This window comes from Phalacrocorax carbo, chromosome 8 (assembly GCF_963921805.1).
Source record: "Phalacrocorax carbo chromosome 8, bPhaCar2.1, whole genome shotgun sequence".
Classification (NCBI taxonomy): Eukaryota; Metazoa; Chordata; class Aves; order Suliformes; family Phalacrocoracidae; genus Phalacrocorax; species Phalacrocorax carbo.
The window spans coordinates 16,501,965-16,525,977 of NC_087520.1; the positions used below are offsets into that span (position 1 = coordinate 16,501,965).

At 38.2% G+C, this 24,013-nt stretch overlaps 1 long non-coding RNA gene across 2 annotated transcripts; it reads left to right on the forward strand.

Moving 5' to 3' along the window:
- Positions 1–1,406: 1,406 nt before the first annotated feature.
- On the forward strand, positions 1,407–16,950 carry LOC135314573 (uncharacterized). Of its 2 annotated transcripts, XR_010374087.1 has the most exons (5): positions 1,407–1,447; positions 1,877–1,935; positions 12,035–12,100; positions 12,194–12,344; positions 15,703–16,950. It is a non-coding gene; the product is annotated as an uncharacterized LOC135314573 (long non-coding RNA). The 2 variants fall into 2 exon arrangements; XR_010374086.1 differs by lacking the exon at positions 15,703–16,950 and having other exon boundaries at positions 12,194–15,657.
- The last annotated feature ends 7,063 nt before the right edge of the window (positions 16,951–24,013 follow it).

The following is a 24,013-nucleotide window of genomic DNA, read 5'->3' on the forward strand; positions in this document are numbered from 1 at the left end:
GATGGCTATAACTGCTTCCTCAAAAAGGCATTATGATTCTATGATTCTACGATTATGGTTCATTTACTCCTGCCTGTAATATTGTGGTGCGGTCACAGGTGAAGTGACAACTAGGCAGCCTAGAAAGGCTGCAGGTGGAAGTGGCTTTTAAAGCTTTCTAAATGGTCAGAATTTGGTCAGTTCTGGGCCCAAAAGACAGACTGGGTGAGGAAGCAGAAGACTGTGCCTGCTTTATACAAAAGAAAATTATATTTTAATGAGGTCTTCTCTTTCTTTCTCTCAATTTTTAGCATTATGAGATGCTTAGTCTGGATTTCTGACATCCTCACAATTTAGGATGCTCAGATAAGGAGCTTCTTTTCATTTTAACATGAAGCTTCCATACTATATGCAGTCAGGAAGTACTTTGATGGTTTCAAGGTTAAAGCAACTGTTGCAGTCCTGTTTCTGAGGTGTGTTCTAATTTACGGTATGTTGCAGAAGTACCGCCACAAACAATTGTAAGGGCATACTATTAATGTCATTAAGGCACAGTAAGTGGATGGCTGTTACATTGACTTTTCTTCAGCTATTTCTACTTAAAGGAACACATGAAAAATGTATTTTTTTGTTTACTTTTATAGCTGTCTACATAAACTCAAAGAAATGAAAAAGTGCTATATACTTTTCACATGCTCAAATCTATCCAAATCCCTGATGACACTTAAAAGAAGACTTTAAAAATCACAGGAGGAAATCTGTTGTTTCTCTACTATTTCCTCATCCAATATGCTCAGAGACATAACAATGTGAATTTGTGATGCACTTTAACCCAGCAACTGCTCTGCACCAGGATTTAATGTTGTACCTCAGTTCCTGCATGCATGCCTATACCTCTTCAGGAAGACTATAATTTCTTTTTCATTGTAAATGGATTGCCTGGAATAAGTACATGACACTTATTTTGTAGGCAGAGAAGGTCAATAACAGTCTTTACAGAATCTCTCCATAAAATGTGAAATAAATAATAGTTTAACCTCTTATCTCTATTATCACACTATCTTTATTTATCATTTGACTTGTGTAAAGACAAAGACGGGTAATCCAAAAGGAGCAGTCACAATAGAGGCTAATGACCTTCTTTTACAAGAACGTAGATACCAGTAGGCAAAAACCATTTCAGCTTCAGCATCATGCAAAGGGCTATTTTGCAAAGAAACACTGTGTGTTAGTTGTTGAAACTTTTTTGTGCGTTCCCCGAAACAAATTACACTATTCCGAATATTTTCTTTTCTGTGCGGTAAATAAAGTCTTTCGTGTTGACAATGCTAATATTATATTTTAAAATATATTTGCATTTGTGTTTTTTGTAACTTTTTATTGCATTTTATAAATCCCAGAGCAGAGACCTACTAAGCTCACTTTGAGAAAGCCCCGTTTCTTGGGATAGCATCATGCAGTGACACAGGTGATCATATGGCATTTCAATATGGTTTACTGGTTGAATCTATGGGAAAGTTATTTCAACAAGAATTGTGGATATGAGATGGAGTACAAGTCAGGAAGGTTATTTTTAAGTGGGTTTTTTTTAGTTTAATAATTTAATACGAATAATATTCAAGGGTGAATATTCTGAATGCAAAGTAATCCTAAGATATTTTAGTCTAATTAGTGCTTTAACTCTACCAGATAATCATGGGAAGGATGGCAAGGGGGGCAAGAAAATAACTTTATTAGTATTTGTAATTCTGGGATTTAGCAAAGCCACTGTGGCATTGACTAATTAAGATTTATTTTTAAGGAAGAGTTATGCACATTTTGTGCTCTAACTAATAAATGCTTTCTAATGCATAAAGATATGTGTGTGATTAAGTTTTTCCTTATTTTTACATTTTAGTGATGTGTAAGACAGGTAGCCGAAAATTCTCTTCAATCCTAAGCCATGTACCTAGAAAGGTAAAGTTCATTTTTATTTACAGAAATAATGATCCACATCTGATGGTTATTTAATTTACTCTTAAAAATACATCCTCTTGTTTAAGAACACCTTAAAAACTCATTCATTTCATTTTTTAGTCTCATTTTTCACTAAATGAAAGAATCAATTTCTAGATAATTTTTAAAGATTTTTTCTTCCTCTTCCTACTTCTTAGTGTAGGGAATATGAAAAGAAAGCCACAACATTTCTGGGAATGGAAGATTTTAATTTTCTTTTCAATTAATCAAGGAATTTGATACCAGTTCTGTAAATGTACAGAGTGTGTTTTTCTGTCTTAGTCTGATTAGTAAGAAATTATGACAGATCTCGGCACTGGGGGATACTTCAGTGACACTTTTTGAAAATGAGGCCTTGGAAAAACATTGGCCTTCTGAAATGGAGTCACTCAAAATTGCTAGTCTTTTTTCCACCACTGTTGGCTTTGCAATTTAGCTTTCTGTTTCTCACATTTTCATTATGTGCAGTATTTTGTATATCCATCCTAATAAACTCTGTTACTTGGAACAATGTGGTGGAGAATAATTCAAATCCTGAAAATGCAAATCTAGCACCAGAAAAATGGATTAAGTAGTATGATAGAATTTGAAATGTAAATACTATGTCTTTCCTGAACATTAAGTTTAACTGAATAAAGGAAACGGACACTTGTAAGGACTGACAAATTCAAGCTAGCATTTGTATCTGTAAGCAAGTGATTAATAAAGTGTGTGCACTATGAGTGGAGATTGAACATTGGTGCCTTTGGAAGCAATGCACAACTACCTTTGTAAACATTTTTACTCATTTTTGGACAAATGGTCAGCTGGAGGAACCTTAGGAGTAGAAGAGTGTCCTTTCGGCAGGGCCAGCAATTTTTGTTTTTTTAATATGAAAATGTACAAGTGGTTAATTTGTTTGTGAGTGAAATAGCGAAGCCTTTCTACCCAGTGGATTTACTGCAAGATTATTGCATTATTTCTTTGAATTCTGAAATGGAAGAAGAAAAGATTTCAAATCATAGCAGCAGCCAGATAAGTGTGACCTTAATTGTCATATATATGCAATATCAATATGGAACAACTTTAAAGATTTATGGCTGTTTATTCCTGTGTGCTAACATGTGGCTCAGAGTAATACACAAAGGAATTTGGCTATAAACCCAGGAAAATATGACTGGATTTCTACTCAGTAATCACTCTTAGTTGCAGGGGAAAAAAAAGATGGTGCTATTTTCCTATTCTTTTATTGGGAAAGGGATTTTCGGGGGAAAATACTACTTTGTATATAGTCAGAGGAATTCAAGTAATTATTTGTTGTTTAGAAACATGGAAGACCATTGTGTTGTCATTTCATTGCAAGTACATAAATCCCATAAATATGGAAAATGTACCCCTGAGGAAAACAAGTATCCTATTTCCATTATGCCAAACAACTTTCTTGACAACTTCAGACCTTTTGCCAAACAAGATTTTGGCAACATAATGCTGCAGATAATCATTATAAGGCCACACAATTCAAACTAGTTACCTTTCTTAAATGAACCATTTCTAGCAACTAGGAAGTAAGAGAACATGAGGCAAAATGTGTCTTCTGTATTAATCCGTTTGTTTCATCGAAGGTGAAGAGAAGTAACTGCAGGTAGACTTTAGCTGGCTGTGATTGCATACATACAGTACATAATTCCATTTGTCATAGTCTCATGACAACTGGAGACAAAAATATAATTGCTCAACACATTCAGAATACATAACAACAGCTCATGACTAAATTCTGCTCTCCTCCAATTTAAAGTCAAAGAGAACCACACATTTGGATTTCAGTGCAAATTCAATCCTCTTAATTTAGCCCAAGTTCCTTCTAAGTAATTTTGGCAAATACAGTTTCTTTAATGATTCTTCATGAGCAGAAATAGATACAGAAATCAAGACTCATGAAGTCCTAAGGAAAGCAAGATTTTGCTTTAATACTTTAAAGTTAATTTGAAAATTCCCTGATTACCACTGACCAAAAGTGCTCAGGAGTTCTGCTCTGTGATATAAAAATAGTTATCCTGGTTTTAGCTCAACTTTCTTTCAAATATATTTATCTGAAATTTTGGTTAAATTTGCAGCCCCTAAGACAAACAAACAAGATACTGATAAGTAGCAAAGATTGGGTAATATGAAATTGGACGTAACCTTAATTTTCTCTCAAGGTCATTAGAATTGTTATGTTGCAGAAAAATAATATGACCCATTTCTTTATTTGAAATTAATTACAATATTTAACATATTCTGCATAAGCTACTAGAAAAGGTCATCTGGTGTCTGTGTAGATGGGATTCTTTTGTAACATAAGAAATGTTAATAATGCTGATCCTAAAAACAAATGGTTTCAAAAATGTCCCAACTGAAATTTGAAAGTTACTATGAGTATGTGTTCAGGTTTCCACTTATATGCTACAGTGTTGCCTAATCACATAACAGAATTGTTTCTGCTCAGAAGCAGCCATCAACTACTTCAACCCAAGCCTTCACGCAAAGTATTAATTTGCTTTGCTGCATAATAGAACCAGTTCTGCTACCATCGCCAAGTGGTGCTGTGCATTGCCTTAGAAGGAGATATGAGATAAATTTCAGCAGAAGCAGTGCTAAATTTAATGTCTAGCTTCTGATTTTGTTCAGTAGCATCTTTGTACATCTGAAATATGTGAAATATTTTTTTTGCTTGTTAGACAACAGACCACATTTTGTTTTGCTAAGAAAGCTTCTAATTTATGCAACAAAACCAAGGGAAAGGCACATTGGAAGTGCCACTTGTGTTAGTGTAGAGGTGTCTGAGATGGTGGATAGAATCTAGCCACAGAGCACAGTGAACAAAGCTAATTTTATCTTGCTTCTCAGTAAAGTAAATTAGTCTTCACTTTCTCTGTAGGTTTTCAGTGCCAGATAAGTTGATCCAAAGATGGTTCAAGATCCCAGCAGTATGTAACATACTGTATAAATAAAAAAAATGGAAAGATCTGTTCAATTTGACCTGCATTAGTTGCCCTCTATTAATTATCCACAAGCCAGTGCTGTCTTTCTGTGAGTTTCCATCCGCTAACAGAGCCATTGCCAAACTGGGGCTCTGCAGCACTACAGCATGTCAGCTGGGAGCCCCTCAGGGAATCTATGCTCAAGAAGTGAAGTTGCTCTAGTGTAGAAGGCTGCCATGCAAGTCTACTAAAATCAAGGTAAAGCAAATAAGAGCGTTTAAGGTGTGTGCTACTATCTCTGACAAAGGCAAGGAATAGGGACACTTTTCTTCATACAAAACACTCATCTTCTTCTGTTCAGCAACCGGAACAACTTTTGCAACATGATTGCCCTTTTATTTGCCAAGTTACGTTAGTTCCCACAGACTCATCATTAATCCATACAGGGTCATAACAGTACAATCTGGCTTTACAGTCCACTGAAAATTAGCCTGAATATCTACTGAATATTTTTAATACTAATTATTTCAAAATTACTATTAACCAAGTTACTTTCTTCTGGAAATGCATGTAAGTGCTCTGACATACTTTTATGCATTTATTTCTCCACTTTCTTTTTATCCCTGCCCTCCTAGTTAAGTGGATGCTGCAATGTTCTCACTCTTTTGGAAACTTCCAAAACATGAAGCAATCTCTGAGAAGACAATGAACAGCACACAGCAAAACCTGAACAAATTTCTATCCTATTTCACAGAGTACTAAGTATATTGCATTTTGAACTTCCAAAATTTAAGATAAACCTGAAGCATGATAAGACAAACTATTTAAATATCAAAGCCCGCTTTTGCCGAATTCAAAATATAAATATTATATTGCTCGAGAAGACTGAAAGGTATTTTGTGCTTTTCAATGTAATAATAAGATTTCCTTAAAAATAGATCAACTTCAAATGTCTTTATCTTTAGCATACTGGTACTTTCCATTATTTGCATTTGCTAGCAACCTTTTTGTCCTTCCAGGAGAGAATGCTTGTGCTTATTTACACAAAATAAAGATAGCTTCACTTTGTAAGTTCAATATTTTGGGCAAGCAATAATATACCAGTCTGCTAGCCAGTCTTAGCAGGAAATAGTCCTAGTGCTAATCACAAGATGATTTGTGGCATCAGCTCATTTTGAGAAGTTTAGCAAACATGTTATCTCTAGCAACAGGTCTGATGTAATGTTTATGAGTTCAGTCTGTCCTGTTTTGCCATTGTTGGCCATACACTTGTTAACAAAACAACCTTTTTAGGTTGGTCATCGTGACCTTCAGAAGGTCACATACAGATTAGGTTGCATCATCTAATTTGAAACATACATTTAAAGAGAAAGCCCTCATGCAGTCAAAATATTTTCCTGAATTTAAAACTTTAAATCTTACTTATAACAAAGCTTGAACAACATTATACCAACAGGAAGCTTTTAACTGATAATCTGACCTTAATGCAAATAGGTTCCATTTTGTCCAAATAACGAATATGGCAGATTATCTATATGATTGCAAATGCTTATTTAAAATTATGCTTAGATGGCCATCTATATTTCTTTAGTTAAGGACCACTACATGTCCTCCAGGACTTTTGAGCCAAGGCTGACTCACAGTCACAGAGGGAAAATTGTGTGGAGAGTCAACTAGAAGGAAAGAAAAAAATATGCAGCCTATAAAATATATTTCTTCAAGATTCTGAAAAGGCATCAGGTTTGTTAGTCCTCTTTTTACACTCAACACATTTTTTGTCTCAAACAGTGTCTTTAAAGTGCTTAAATTGTTACTACAATCATGTCACTCACATTTTTTTCCCTTTAATCTCCAGTCTTGTGGACTGTCAGTTCAAATTAGTTCTTTCTAATCTGACACTACCAACACTGCAGGCTGCAGTGATTCGATCACCTCTGTGCTGGCAAAGGGTCTCTGCTTACATGTCGCCATCTGGAACCTCATAAGAAATGCTGCTGATGCAATGGAAAATTAATCCAGCTCCCTATTTCTTAGCTGAGTTGGGTCAGTGGGTCTATTTTTTGAAGCAATGTTTCTTTAATGCTTTTTCTTCATCTGAAGTAAGAAGTGCTAACTGAATATGTACATCATGAAGATCTGACTGATAAGGAAGTACAAGTTGTAGCCATTTTAAGAGTAAAGCAACACTTCACATTTCTCAGTGCTGTATAAGTACAGAATATTTATTATATGGAAAGTCACAACTACTCCTCTCATGCCTCAGTGCGGCAGAAATGAGCAAGAAGCCATAGGACAAGTACTCAGTGTTGGGGCTGGTCCTGTTCAATATCTTCTCTGATGATCTGGATGAGAGGATTGAGTGCACCCTCAGTAAGTTTGCAGATGACACCAAGCTGGGTAGAAGTGTCGATCAGCTGGAGGGCAGGAAGGCCCTACAGAGGGACCTGGACAGGCTGGATCGTTGGGCCAGAGCCAACAGTATGAGATTCAACAAGGCCAAGTGACGGGTCCTGCGCTTGGGTCACAACAACCTCATGCAACGCTACAGGCTTGGGGTGCTGGCTGACAGCCAGCTGAATGTGAGCCAGCAGTGTGCCCAGGTGGCCAAGAAGGCCAATGGCATCCTGGCTTGGATCAGAAATAGTGTGGCCAGCAGGACTAGGGAACTGATCATGTCCCTGTACTCAGCACTAGTGAGGCCGCACCTCCAATACTGTGTGCAGCTTTGGGCCCCTCACTACAAGAAGGACATTGAAGTGCTGGAGTGTGTCCAGAGAAGAGCAACAAAGTTGGTGAAGGGTCTACAGAACAAGTCTTATGAGGAGTGGCTGAGAGAACTGGGATTGTTTAGTCTGGAGAAGAGAAGGCTTAGGGGAGACCTTATCACTCTCTACAACTACCTGAAAGGAGGTTGTAGCAAGGTGGGGGTCGGTCTCTTCTTCCTAGTAAGAAGTGATAGGATGAGAGGAAATGGCCTCAAGCTGCGCCAGGGGAAGTTAGATATTAGGAAAAACTTCTTCACCGAGAGGGTTGTCAAACATTGGAACAGGCTGCCCAGGGAGGTGGTTGAGTCTCCATCCTTGGAGGTATTTAAAAGAAGGGTAGACGTGGTGCTTGAAGATATGGTTTAGTGGTGGACTTGGCAGGGATAGGTTAGCGGTTGGACTCAATGATCTTAAGGGCCTTTTCCAACCTTAATGATTCTATGATTCTATGATTCTACTCTATTCAAGATCTTCTCAGCAGCCTCTCTAATTACCTCCATAGACAGAAACTTCTTTCCAGGACAGTCTTTTTTGGCTTGTGCAAATGTATTTTGGTTCCTCCTACCTTTTCCTTGTGGTTAAGGTCCTCAGGAAATTCCTTCATTACCTCACTAGGAAGATGCCACGACAGCTTAAGGGAGAACATATAATACTTTTTATTTGCTGTGTACATCATTTTTGTCTCAGCTGTCTGAAAAGTAGGGGTTCCAGGTCTACGTATAAAACAACACAGCTTAACTCTGTGTCTGGACATCTGAAAGGGTTAGAGTTGTGCTACTTCAGAAGCAATGACTATACAGCAGCAGAATGAAACCAAGTAAAACAAAATATTCCATTTCCAAGAAACAGAATCTGAGATGACAAATCCTATAACTTACTATTAGTAATTACATTTATCTAAGGATTACTACACCAGTGTAAAATACCTTACGTTAAATAAAGCCATAAAAACAGTTGCATAAGAAATTCTAGTAATGTAATAGTGGCTGCTTTCAAGCCTACAATGTCTGCAGACACTTCTTCTATCAATAAGACCTCCAAAACATGTGACAAGCCCAGATAATCTGCTGAAGTCTCATTACATTGTCTTTTCAGCTGCATACATCTTTGTAGATGTGTGCTTTTACAGGAACTTGTGCTGAAAATAAGAATTTTGTACTCATAGGATATCTACATATATTTCATTTAAAAAATATATTTGGCCTGTCAAGATCAAATTTCTTTTTGTTTACACTCCTCAAATTCTGAGACAGAAACAACTTGTTACTAGTTAACAATACAATAGTACTTTACGTATCATTTGTTTCATACTCTGATACAATTCTCTAGTTTGGATATAAAAATGCAAGGATAAGAAATCTTATTTATAATTTAGAACAAGAGTGAATATGTAAGTTTTTGATGAAACTGGACTTTGGCCAGCATTTTTACTAAGAACACTTTGTCTCCCACCTTGTTCAGTATCAACTCTGGAAAATGTGTGTCCTTACTGAATATGACCCCTCTGAATCAGCAGTAAGCATTGTTACTGAAGGTCATTTCCTCTTTCTTCACAGTTTAGTACCAATCCAGACCAACCTTGTTTAGCCTGAAATCAGACAGTGTCAGAGTTCAGGGTCATATGGCTTCAGGCAAAGTGAACAGGGCCTAGTCATTAAGCCAAATGTTATGTATAATTCAGTTTTAAAAGAAGAGTAATATATAAAACAGTACAGTTTATAGATGCTGAGTTCACAGCTGCTGCTTTTGTTTACTGATACATATTTCTACTGCATACAAAAGCTTGAGCTTTCCTGTGTTAAGGCTGTAACACACTAGTTCAGGGAAATAAGATACAGATGGAAGTAAGCAGAATAAAACAGGTGAAATGTAGCACATAAATCTACAGATACTTTACAGCTCCTACTAAGTGTGTACCTACGTTTCATGTCAGATATGTTTTACCAGGATAACAGCAGATATGAAAACTAAGCATGCACGAGCAATGTCCCTATCCAATGTTAATTTCACAACAATGAAAGGAAGACTACGAACTTTACAATAGGACTTTCCATGAACTTCTGGAAACCAATAAAACAAGTATGAATTTGCTTCAGTCCCAACAACAGCTCTACAACAGCTTTTGCATGTGAGATGTCTAAGCAAATTTTTAACTTGGAGTATCTTGGGGTACACAGAAAATCTGAAAAGCGCTGCTCTAGAGGTTATAGGCAAAACATCATCAAGAGCACATTTAGCTTACAAAGTTATACATTGACCTGTCTGCATACACATTGTCTCAAAGAAATTTCTGAAGAACTGAGCTGCTATTGAGACACAAAATATTGGATAGGTATTTTTAAAAATGCCTATTTGTTACCACTTCTCATCATGTCCCTAGTTCTATTTCTGAGAGTTCTTCCAGAAGTTTTGCTTATAAAGAAGCTCTGCATTCTGGGCATGCTCACAACAATATTCTTAAAATTTATCCCAGAACTGTGGATGTATCAAATTTTATTGTTTTGAAAATAACTTTCACATCTGTACTACAAAGCGCAGAATACTGTATCTGCTCCAGAATATTTACCCCAGGTGTTAGGTATGATTGTGCAAGTCTGGGTTGCCATGGCTATATTCTTGTAGGTACCATGTTTGCATAAGAGGAGTGATGCTGCTCACTCTGGAAATGTTCTGGACATGGCTTAGCCCTGAATGGGCAGAAAAAGGCCACCAAGGTTCTACTCTGCTTAACAGCAGTTTGAAGCTGCCCTTTTTTGTCAGAATTGGCAGTTTTTACAGAAATTGTTTCAGATGTTAGGTGTTATTATATTAAACATCCAAGATTCTTTTTTTGACAATTCAGCAGCCCTAAAGGTCACTGTGTTTGGATAAACTGTGGTGGTACATTGTCCCTTTTGAGCTTTTTCTCATCTGACAGACATTGAAAAAGTCTCGCTAATAGTGTGTCAAGGAGTCTAATTTGTGTGACATTATGTAACACTTACCAATGTTAGTTTCATAAAATAGGAAAGTACGTAGCTGTGGATGGTTCCAGACATCCATGGTCACAGTGGGGACAATGAACAGAGGAGGACCACTAAGGAAAACTGTCTGATGAGCTGAAAGATCCTTCCTTGTTTAACCTAGCAAGCAAACGTTGAAAGGAACAGAAACGTTACTATAGATAACATCAGGCAGGAGAAGACACATAAGCCCAAGGAGAACATTGGCTTAAAAATGATCAGGCAAAATAAAGCTGGAAATCAGAAGAAAACATGTGAAATTCAAATGAGGGGCTGAGCACTCTAGTAGACATAGGGGTGAAAACCCTTCTAGCTTTAAGATGGAGCTTGAGCATAACATGGCTGGCTGCAGTAGAGTAAGACTAGACAGAGTCTGTTACAGTAATCTGTCCCTACTTGAATCTTAGAGGTCCATGAGCTGTGCACCTCGAAGTTCAGGACTACAGGGAGGTGTTTTAGTGCCTGGGACACCTCCTCTGCACCCGCTTAACATTTTGGGACTTCTTTCAGATTGAAGTCCCTCTTTGTCAAAGTCAAATTTGACCCTAAAAATTCTGCAGTCTACAATGATGAAGATGTAGCCCAGATGTAATTGGCAAAGATAGACTGTCTTGTTAGAAATTATGCAATAGGAGTGGGACTAGCAACAGGCTCAGGGTGCCTTTTTATCCTCATTATATCTCCCACCTTCTCCTCTGCCACAGTGATGCCAGTGGCATCACGAAAAAGGGACTAACAGCTCTAACGCCCCCATAACTTACTTTCTTCTTGCATCAGAAATAGTGTGGCCAGCAGGACTAGGGAACTGATCATGTCCCTGTACTCGGCACTGGTGAGGCCACACCTCCAATACTGTGTGCAGCTTTGGGCCCCTCACTACAAGAAAGACATTGAAGTGCTGGAGTGTGTCCAGAGAAGGGCAAGGAGGGAGTGTGTTCAGAGAAGGCTGGGGAAAGGTCTGGAGAACAAGTCTTCTGAGGAGAAGCTTAGGGAGCTGGGCGTGTTTAGCCTGGAGAAGAGGAGGCTGAGGGGAGACCTTATCGCTCTCTACAACTACCTGAAAGGAGGTTGTAGCGAGGTGGGGGTCGGTCTCTTCTCCCAAGTGGCAAGTGCCGGGGAGGTTTAGACTGGAGATTAGGAAAAATTTCTTCACCTAAAGGGTTGTCAAGCATTGGAACAGTCTTCCCAGGGAAGTGGTTGAGTCACCATCCCTGGAAGTATTCAAAAGACATGGTTTAATGGTGGACTTGGCAGTGCTTGGTTAATGGTTGGACTTGACAATCTTAAATGTCTTTTCCAACCTAAATGATTCCATGATTCTATGATTCTTTTTATCTATTACTCCCCTCTCCAGTAAACAGACCTTTAAAAAGAGGACATATGAGAGCAACATCACAAGAGAGATGGGAGGAAGCTGAACGTAAGTCTTTTCTCTGTTCAGGATTTATTTTGCTATAATTATGCACCAATATCCTAGGGCATGAGGACATATGTCAGTGTTTTCAATTTGCAGGTCTCTAAGAAGCTACAAACAACACAAGCAAGACATGCTGGAGGAAAGCTGCTGAAGAGCCACGTTGCCTTGAGGAAAAAGGCATACCTATTCTACATTAGTGAAAGGAAAGAGATTGTATTCAGTTAAGCTCTCTCCACATTAAAAAAAAGTAAGTTTAATTTGTGAAAAAGAACAGTGTCAGTAAACAGGATTAATTTTCAAGAAACTTATGGGTTTTGTGTCAGCAGTCCTGCTTTTCAAATTATTTCTAAATACATTATTCCATACTTGAAATAAAATTCTGTCAAGTTCTTGGGTCTTTTGGGTTTGGTTGTTGTGTTGGGTTTTTTGTGCGATTGCTGGCCTTATCAGGTATATCTTGATCTGGAAATAAGCATTTGGTAATTTAAAAGTGAATGCAAATGTTTGTCTTTCAAACAGGCAATATGTGAAAAAGGAAGTGATTTTTCATACTTACTTAGAAACACTTCTAGGTCATTTTTACTTGGCTTTTTTCTTATTTGTAGTGGTGTTTACTCATTAAATGTGCCAATCATTACAGAGATAATACAAAAATACTTGAAAATATGTATGAGAAAGTACATTATGTAGGCTTGGAAATTTTGCATACAAAAAGACTGGCTAAGGAACATTTATATCTACTCTTGAAAAAATAAATACATGACCATTGCCTATTTTAGAGGTTTTTTGGAAGATACCAGCAAAGGTCATTGGCTTTCCTTTTATATGATATTAAGAATATATACTTCTCCTATATTTAGTAACACTAATCCGATTAATAGGGATGTTTTTGAGGGTCATTGGCATTAGTCATTCCATGGATATTTGCTCAGTGAAGTACAATTGCTAGTTTCTAGTCAAGGCAGGCAGACTGGAGATGCACTACAGGGACCCAAGATTCCTGTTTGAGCAGCTGCAAAGGAGATTTATAGTGCAAAGGCTAGCATTCATTTTGTCATTGCTATAACAATTGCCAGTCATTCCCACCCTCATTGCCAACAAAGTCTTGTCTGCCAAGCATCGCAGCCAGCCTGAAAGAAGCTTCACCAAACGTTGCACTGGCTCAGAGTCCCACTCATGTTAATGCAGCTGAGGCTCGAAAGGAACCCTTAGGGACAGTCAGCAAATATTTTAAAACCAGATGGACAAATGGAATCCTTTGCCTCTTATCAAGGCAGTAGAAACTCTGTCAAACTTTCTGCCACTAGAAATCACTTCCAGCATACCTCGGCTTCTAGCTGCTATCATTCATCTTCTCTAGGAACCCCCTGAAATGGCACAGGCACTCTGGAGCAGAAGGGGAGAAGACAGATGGCTAAAATGCCTTCTCATATCCTGTCAAATCCCAGCCTTACAGTGGCACAAAAACACATGGGACCTAACCAGCTCCCTCCTCTTTTGTTCCAGTCTGTTTGTCTCTGATGAAGACACTGTACTATAAACTGATTCCCAGAGCAATGAAAAAAAATTAAGCAATTAGGCAACCTACTTCACTTAATTGTATTCCCACAGTTGTCCATCTGGTCTCATATTAAAAAATTCATTTAAGAGAGACTATTACACAGAGTCACTCCAGTAACTTTCCTTTTTTTTAATGTTAAAAAAAAGCCCCAAACCTCTCAGAGTCAGACTCTATTCTATATAGATGCTAATGCTAAATAATTATATATTCTGTATATTCCATATTCTATATAGCAACCCTATTTCTAGTCCCAGCCATTGGCACTTCTGTACATGTTCCTCTAGATCTTTTGATGAGTTAAGGTGAAGAAATGAAGACAAAAACATTTGCAACGAGTACTTGCACTCCTAGTTCATTTTGGAACATCCATAACACAGAGATGGCTTTGAAATGCTCATACCTAATCTGCTTATTTCCATTAAAAAACAAAACAACAAGAAAAGTCTTTTTCTTTCCAGTAACTGGCTAAAAAACCCCAAACCCAAAACATATATTATGCAACCTCAAGAGGGCAGCACGGTATTTCAAGAATCACCTTACAAAAAGGTAAAAATGCCTTAGCATAACAACAGGCTCTAATGACAGCATAGAATTAAGGTTGTTGTAAACATGAATTATTAAAAAAAGGCAAAAAATAAGTTAAGTCCATGGCAGAATCATTAGCTTACCTGTTTTGCTGCTGTCCATGTAGTGCCACATGACTCACAGTAGCAGATGATGCAGGATTGCAGTTTCCAGATATATGTCCCATATGCTGTAGCAGCTACATCAGCATAGACCTCAGTGCTAGTTCTTCCTTAACCAATACCTATTATGAGCAATATGTTCAAAATTGTGATAGCACTGTGTCTAGGGCAAGGAACAGCCAAGTTCTGTGATAATGAAATTCTTGCCTGCAAGCGGTAATAATTCTCTTCATGCTTTTAAATGATACACACAAATTTAGGATTATAGGAACACTGACTGCAAGGTGATCTCATGAGTAACTGAGTACAGTTGCCTTCTATGGCACCGTGTCATTTTGTCCTTTCATAAAAGTATTATGTTCTGTCTTAAAATTAGATTTTTTCCTTCTCACTATGTCTCTTGGAAAACTGTTTCAGAATTTCTTTGTTCTAACGGACCTTATATAAGAATTCTACTCCAGAGTTACTCTTAGACAACTTGTATCTTTTGGTTCTTGTGTCAACATTATCTTTTAGCCCCTACACTGCCTCCGTTTTGCTGAATTAAACATTTTTCTGTCTTTTATGCTATGACAAAACCCTCCAATTCCTTGATCATTTTAGTAATAATTCTTTCTGCCTGTTCCCATTTTAATCTCCTTCCTTGAGCGTATATGCTAGATAATAGCTATATTCCAGATGAATAATCCCCAAATCGCAGGCCTTAATACTTCTTCAAGTCTATTGGAAATTCATCATGTCACCACATGTGCCTTTTATAGCACTGATGAGTTAGGGATGGCAATGTTAGCATGCATGCTGAAGACCTGGAGGAGGAATAGACTTGAGAGTTAGCTGCAGGTACAACCTCCAATTCTGCCATTACTGTGCAACAGTTCAAGCCAAACAAGACTGCATCTCGGGTACCTCATTTTAGAATGGTGATAATACCCACCCATGCTACTATATAACTCATAGCACAACTACAAAATTACATAGAAATCTAATACATCCTATATGTCTTAATAGCATACTTTTCAGCTCACTAAAGTAGTAGATCTGCTGTAATTCTCACAGTGATCTGTCCAAGGTCAGCTAACAGCATTGATACTAGTATAGCACTGCATAACTCATGGTAGTTCACGTATTATGATAATTTCTTTTTTCAAGTGAGTTTTATAAAACAAAACCTCTCTCATTCCAGCACAATGCCTTCTGGAATTATTCTTAAATTGGAGTGATTAGTTTCATCATAAATCCTGTGTACTAAGAAGAAAATTTCTAACAGCACTTTTATGACCACTGTTTCTCAACATTTCTCTCTCCCAATTGTAGTACATTGCAAAATAAAAACTAATTTATTTCTGATTTGTTTGCAGGTTATATTTTTTTGTTAGCTTTGGGTTTGTTTCTGAGAAAGTATTTGACCTGAAACACAAGAGACTGCTCCTGGCATCAGAGAAGTGTCCAGTGATTGCCCAATGGAATAATCAGCAACATTTCTCATATAATCAGGATCTCATACTTGTTATCCATCCCAAATGTATCAATTCTTCCCAAATTATTTGTACTAGCACTGTGTGTTTTGATCCTGAAGCAAATTATCTATGTCTGGGCCAATCCTAATGGGGGATATTCAGATAGCACCAAAACACTACAGTACTTGTGTTGGCAGGACTTGAGTGAGTGCTAAGACCTGCCTAGAGACATGCACAGGTCATATGTGCATGTCTGGGTGAGATGTATTTACTGCCCTATCAGTCAGAATTCTATTAAAGACAACTTTGTGTTTGTGACTTGGGTGGAGATAAGCAGTGCTACAGGGGAAGAAGAGCTACCACACTCACTGGCCTTATGCTCACATCTAGCAATCATTTTTTCCTATGCCTGTGAACATGGAATAACACACAGCGAAACAACACAATATCCAGGGTATCTGGCATTGCACAGCATCCTAAACAGAGTAAGTTTCATTCAGTCCTTGGCCTAGGAGCTCAGTGAAGCTGGATCTGAAACACACAGAGGTCTGCAAACCACTGAATTTGAAAAAGTGTTCAAGGAAGTGGTGGCAGATATTTTATCCCCTGCATGCTGTGTATTTCAGCAGCTACCCACAGTTAACACAAAAGAAAATGCAATAGCAAGTTACTCTTCGGACATTCTTTGTTCAACAGATAGTTTGCAAGCTCATTTTGTCTATCAGAACCTAAACTGCCTCTTCTCTTTCTAAGTAGGGATTTGTCCTGCTCTCCTAAAGTTTATTTGGGGAATCTGTTCTAAGACTTCTGCATTTCAAATAACAATCCGATTAGATGCTCCTGATTTTGCAAGTGATTTGATGTGAAATAAAGCAAACACAAAAAACCTTCTGGACTGAATGGCCTTGCAGCTGAAAAGATAAAACATACCAAAGATCAAAAAAAGACCTATATTTTCATGAATAACCTATACTGCTCTCTAATCCAAGTGGGCTCTGCAATTACATAATTCCTAAGAGTTTAAAAGTAGTACTGCTACATGCCTGGAACACTGATTCGTTCTGGTACTGTTTAATGCTACCGCTTCTTGTATTGTAGGGCTTGTGCAGATGCAACCTACAGCCTTGTCTACGTTTAGCTGACTTCTCATAGAATCCTGATTCAGAGATCAGTTTTCTTGCAGAGAAGGAGGAGTACACTCACACCTGTGGATTAGTCCTGGCAGCTTTCTTCTAGTTGAGAAAGGAAAAGAGAGAAAGTAACAGGCTGTGACTCCAGAATATATCACTAGTTCACACCTGCAATGCTAGAATACAGCTCCATGAAGGTCGGAAAACTTCAGCTGTAAAAGTTTCTGGTATCTTTTTTTGCTAGATGATCTCTATATTTCATTGTCCCAGGTACCTAGCAATATTCAATTACACAAAGAAAGGAGCCACATATGATGCCGTTTGCACACATGCAATTATATTATGGTAGTGAAAAAACATGGGGGTTGGGGTTTCCCAGTACTGGATACTATCATCATTTATCCTGTTGAGAAGCCCGCATACCATGAGCTTGGTCCTGCACTTCTTTCACTCCCCTAACTCCTCCTGAGTCAGATTCAGGGTGTAACCATTTTCTGTTGGACAAAGGCAGGGATAGCAAGGCTGTTGAAAGGCAAGTTATGTCTCCCTCAGTCTCTTCCCCAAGACCCAAACCTGGAAAAGGTTAAAGGAGATGGAAATCTGCTTTGACACTTGCCAGATGGCAAAGCTTAAAAATGTATCCTCTGAAAAGAAATAGCAGAAAGACATGCCTCTAGTCACGTTTTCCTCCATTCCCAACACAAATGCTGTACTACAATTAGTGTTTCCTCAGGACTGGATTCACATTCAGCCTTCCCAGCTGGAGAATCCTAAGTACTTTCTGCTCAGTATGTAATGTTTCAAACATGCATTGGAAGAAGAGCAAAGCCAAATCAACCCCTTTAATTCCAAATTTATTCCCTTCATTCCAAATGCCTGGACTGTACATCCATCCATGCCCCCCCACCCCCAACCCTAAGCTTTATATAACCACAGTGTTTACTTTGTTAGCAGTTAGCAGGTTTTACACTGCATTATTTATTACCTTGATAAAAATCAATGGATTGTCACTGGGTCTGAAATTCACTGAAAAAACATGAAGTGAGCCAACAAAAAATGCTTTTCACACTTGAGACAGATATTCGGTGACTCCTTTAATATATACAAATATGTTCTGATCTTTGTGGTATTATTGGGTAAAATTAATTCATAAACTGAAGGCTTATAGAAGGCGAACAAGATCTTTGGCTGGATGGTGAAAGAGATAGTAAACAGCTTTTGCACCATGCTCTCCAAAGACTGAAAGCAATATACCAGCCCAAAACTCTCCAATTCTGAAAGCACATCAGAAAAGGAGATGGAGAAAAGTAGGCTCTGAAACAAAGATCATAGGGCAGAATAATACAGATTAACAAAATTTATGTAGGTGTCCTATTTCTTAACATGTGTTAAGATTTCTATCATTGCTGATGTTAATAATTGACTTGAAGTACAGTGAGAGTTAGATAACAGCAGGAACGTTCAGGCCAGGAACTCATTTCATTTTCCAGTGGTGTGAGGCATTGGGTAATGGGGAGATGCATAAACTCATTTCAGAGATGATCTTGCTTCACTGTGTTACATCTTGAGGAATTTTATACTGTCTAGAAAGAGATATCTGTTTGTGGCACGTAATAGGAGGTGTTCTTCAGAGAGCGGAAAAAGGAACAGGATGAGAATCTTGTGTTCACGAAAGTGAGGAATTAATAGCAAAGCCCTGAGTCAGATATAAGCTGCGTGGGTATTGTGCAAGCCTCATCACACAGCACTGCCATCTCACCCCAATTTATGACCTGGAACACAGCAACTTTTACAGCTTTTAGCTGGAGCTGCAAGTTGTACTGAAGTGTACAATGATTTTATAAATACAAAGGAAAGAAGTAAAGCTCCAGATTTCTTTTGCTCTTCAGCCTAGCTCAAGTATAAGCTCAACAAAGTCTGATGACACACTGCACCTCCTGAGCCTGCAGATCACATTTCTGGCATTTGAGTTCAGGGTTTAAATACAGCCACTCTATTCCCTGAACTCAGAGCACACATGCAAGCCAAGATTTGTTCTCTAGCACCAGCAAGTACAAGTAAATGAGTAGGAACACCTTTAGCATGGGTATGATCTGCACATTCATGTGGGAAGGCCATATTTTCATTTTCACCATCACATCTGATATGGATAACATTTTTAATGGTCTCACAGAGTGCCAGAAAATCTCAGCCCGTACAGATTGCTGAGATCACTGTCCTCTGCCTACAGCTTGCCAGCCCCCAGAATTCACCAGATGGGGGGAGTTCAGGCTTTCACTTCTCTTCACACTGCCAGAGTCCCTGCTTTCTGGTTCATATGACCAAAAGCCAGCTTAAACCAGAGATGAACCTACTACATAATATAACAAATGGCTATTGCTCGTATTTGTCCTGTGTGTTCTTATCTTACAGTTTGCAATTAATCACCACCCTGGAAATCAAACACTAAGGTATTTGTACATTCCCTTTGAAAATACATTTCAATTTCCTTTTACTTGAACTGCCCTGTCCTTTGTCACACCTGCTCAATGCATCATTCTGCATAGCACACACTATACGTAGCTGAAGAGTCTGATGACTCATGCTAGAGAGGGAACATAATCACCATAGAAAGAGTACAAGATTGAAAGGTGTGATGCAATTAAATATAGAGAGATGTCTGTTATTAGCAAATAATCACATGCACATGGTGATGATAGTTACATCATGACTGAGGATTAGGTAACATGAAATTCTCTTCAGCGTGCGACCATACAAGCTACATGAGTTCCAAGTTTGTGCTAAGCACCAGAGTCATGTACAGGAAAACTGTAAATCTGATCCCATCTCTGTGGTATGTACACATTTTTTGATGCATGTTAGCTTAGCCTTTGTGATTGTTGAAAGCTAGCTTATTCTCTTCTATCTGGAGTTATTCTGCTCTTTGCAGAGAAGATAATTGGGAGAGGCTGATTTTACGGGAATAGCAGTGCAGATTAATTGGTCTGCTATCTAACATTTATAGGGAAGGTTTCCTTGGTTTCAGCATAGCTCACAGGTACAGTTGAAGGCACAGCTAGGTTCTGTGTATTGCCATTAAGCTTAGAGTACTCATTAGGTTTTAGAACATATACCTTAGATTCCCAAAGCCATCCTGTCCCTCATCATATAACCTACAGGGATTGCTCCAGATCGCTTCATTACCTCCCTCAGGTCATGATGGCTTTGTATCTTTTGGTTTTAGTACTGAAATGGTTTTGCCATTCTGTGATGTATTTCTATTATGAATTTAATAAGTTGTATTTTGCAAATATGCAAACAGGTGGCTCTGGAGATTGCTAGGCTTCCATGTGTCTGAAGGACAGCCACATTATTGCTGGAAATAGTCTCTGCTTATTTGTTTAAAATAACTTGATTTCTAAACAAAAAAAGCCTGAAACAACTGGGCATGCTGAAAGCAATACTCGAATCCTTACACACCCTAAGTCTATTCAGTGAAATCCTTGTCACAAATGCAATGTCATGTCCAGTCTGAGATCATCTTGTGATCAGTCTCAAACTTCCATGAAGGAAAACAGTTTTAGCAGTACCAGAGCTGAGAAAGATCGGCTTCTTACAATTTCACGGACTCACTTCAGTCAACAATTGTTGATCAAAACTTCCATGAGGATGGAAGAACAGTGGCTCTCTGCTGTGTGGATTTGGCGATGCCTGTAAGTAGGCACAGCGACTTTCACCTGTCTTGAGACACTCTTGTATGTAAATCCTCCTTCCCTTTTTCTCCTTGTCAAACAGGGTGGAACTGGCCAATATGGTTCAGAAGTTATAAGGACAAAAGTCAGAAAACAAAAGCAGCATGATCAAATAAACCCTGTTTCCACAGAAAATAAGGCTAAAAATAATCTATTGTATTCCGGAGAGTCTACTTTGTTGTGAGGAAGCTAAAAAAGCACACATTTACAGACTTACACTCGTGTATTACTTGTATTAATGTGGTGAGAAATACCATGTCTCCTGAACCAATACAAGGATTGAGTCTGCCGAACTTGTATTATGAAGGAAGGAAAATTAACTAATATTTTATTCAAAGTTTTACTGGCAGCTTGTCTGTTCCGACGATTTAATTTTTATTTACACTGAAACCGACATGCAAGAAGATTGCAGCCTGTGACTCCCAAGGGAGCAGCTATGGAATTTTTGCATTCTGCAGAATGTTATGGGTTGGCAAACGTTCCTGTGTGCTACACAGATCACTTCAATCCCATGTGTTTATCCTATAAACAAGAAAGTGCTCCACACTGTTGTGCTAAAGAAAATAGCTGAAATCTAAAGCAGCTCAGTCCTGTTTAAGCTGTCCCCAGACACACTGCCTACCACGCGGGTTTGTTTTTCATTTATTTGTTAATGAAAGCTGGCAGCAGATGCTACACTTTTATAGAGCACATTAATCATTGAAAGAAAACAACATTTCCACTGCTCTGGCAGCTCCTGTACTACACATAAATAAGGCCTGCTGCTTTCCTGTTAACCCTGTACATAATGTAGAGTCCCCTAAAGCACTGAGTTTCTTTGGAATAATATATTTCTGCTGTAAGACTGGATGCCTAGTCTGGATTCAGGTAAGATCTGAAGCCATCCATCTGGCTTCTGATCCAAAATTCAACTTGTGGCAGTAAGTACAAACAATGTGTGACAGGTCCTTGGATGCTTTTGAGAAATAAGAATGCAATCTTGATCCAGTTGCTAGTTTTCACAGAATAGTAGTAAGAACAACAGCTTTACACTACTGGTTCCTGTCATTCATAGCTATATTATAGCACTCACAACAGCATGTGCTGAATGCCTGTAGGGCATTAGGGAATTCCCTGTGCATATGCCATATATACCCTTGATAAACTTATAGCCACTAGCACATTCACTTGCTCATCTTGTTACAGGGTAACATGAGGGGTATGTAAGTGCACAACTTACCAGAGATCTAATTAGCCCTTTAAGCAGGCCTTTTCTTTTCCCCACTCCTAGTTTACAGGTTATGTTATTAATGGCTCCCTTGGGACGACCTTCTCTCCTGAGAGCAAGCTACCCTGCACACACTGTTCTGACAGAAACTGATTACAGCTCAATACTGTACCTAAGAGTTCCAAACATTTAGATTCATAGCACTTCTGCTAATTTGTGGCATGCAACAGAATTACAGCACGCTACCTGTGGGGACCTCTCCAGAAGGTAGGATGGCACTTTTTAGGTAGGGTAATGGGTCTTAAGTGTTAACAAATATGACCTACTCTCTTCAGCAAAGCTGCACTACAGCAGATGATAATTTTAACCTTTATATTCTCATATCCCCACATTTAAAGCTTTGACCGTATTTTTGAGGAAAAAGAGTAAATCAGCCAAATGCAGTTCATGTGGCTGTGGAGGTATCAATCCAAGACCGAAGGAGCGATCAAGTACAGGCTACTTTAAAAATATTTTACTGATCAAATAACCTGTTATTCATATATAGTTTCTTTATCTCCTGCAACAGAAAAAAAATCCCTAAGGCCTATCTATTAAACTCTGCAGAGACATCAAGGATAAATGTAATCCTCTTTGTGTCTCTATTATTGTATACTCTAGGTTACACTGAAGGGTGTACTTGCCTGATGACCAAATCATTTGTGCTGCAGAATTACGGACAATTATTCTAAGAGTTCAGTATTACAAAGGAGATGACAAGCAGTCATTGTTGGAGGTCTGCACATACTAGTCTACAAAGAACAAATCACCTCAGAAGTCTCTACGATACAGAATACTTCACTGTACTGAATTAGGCATTACCTTCCCCCCCAAGCCTAGCTTACAAATTACTTTCTTAAATCAGCCCTAGGAGACATAATCTGAATGCAGGTCTTCATTAGTTTCTGTAATGAATTCAGTGCAAATTATAAATATACCAGGTAAATTAGTTTTACTCTGGTCTACTTAGGAGCAGGTCTCTTAGCTATATGCAGCTTTATTCACACTTCTTCCCTCTTTGCCCACATGAGTACAATAGCAGAATATAGACTGGGCTGAAAAAACAATGGTGGGATGTCTGGGATGTCACAGAAGCAGAACATTGCTAGCAGGTACTCTTTAGTTCTCATGGCACTTACTGTAAGCACAAGTTTCAGTTTCTCATTTTAAACACCTTGGCAATAGATTCCCTGATAGATGGAAAATGCAGGACTTGTTCATTGTGCCTGCTTAGTAGTTAAGTTCATATCTCTCCAGTAGATAGTGCATTCTCCAGCCTGAAACAGGTGTTTTCTAGTAAGAACTAGCCTAGTCCAGCTTGGTGTTTACATGAATTTGTGTGCAATCTCTAAGTTCGTTATTCTTCAAGTTATATTTAGTTTTCCTCTGTCCTGCAGGTTCACCCTAAAGGTGTAAGTTTATTGTGAACAGTATTTATTAAATGAAAGATAGTGACAGCTGCAGCTCCTAGATTAATAAATGATATTTGATTTTGTTATTTCTTCCTACATTAATGTTTTAAGATCTGCAAAGAAAATATCCCAGATGAATACAAGTACAAATACTGATTCTCTTTCTTTTTTAGTTCCTATGTTCTCCAGCACAAGAAAATAGTTGGGAGCGATTAGAAAGCAATTTCTTAACAATTTTTAAACTAATTTTGCCACATTCTCACTGAAACCAAACTGTTCCTGGTTTACTGATGCCAGTGCTGAAGAAATTCCTTCATATCAGATCACAAAACTTCTGTTATTATTTGCCTGAATTGTTACCTAAGAACCTTAAATATACTTGTGGGAAAGGGTCAGTGAATTAGATTTTAGACTCACAAAAAAATTTCAAAGACCCGAGGTAATTATGTCACTATGCCTGCTGTAGCTTCTCTTTGCTTGCCTAAGGCAGGCAAATCTATTCTTGCTGTTATGAGCTAATATTAGGGACCTCAAGTAGCAAAACTTAAAAAATATTATTCTGCATGCTTAAAGACTTTGGATGCACAATTTAATATGTTTTATAGGAGTCTGATCATTGGAAAAATCAGTCACCATCTAAGGGTCTTAAGCAAGGAATTTTTCAATATTCAGGGTCCTGGCTTCACTATTTTG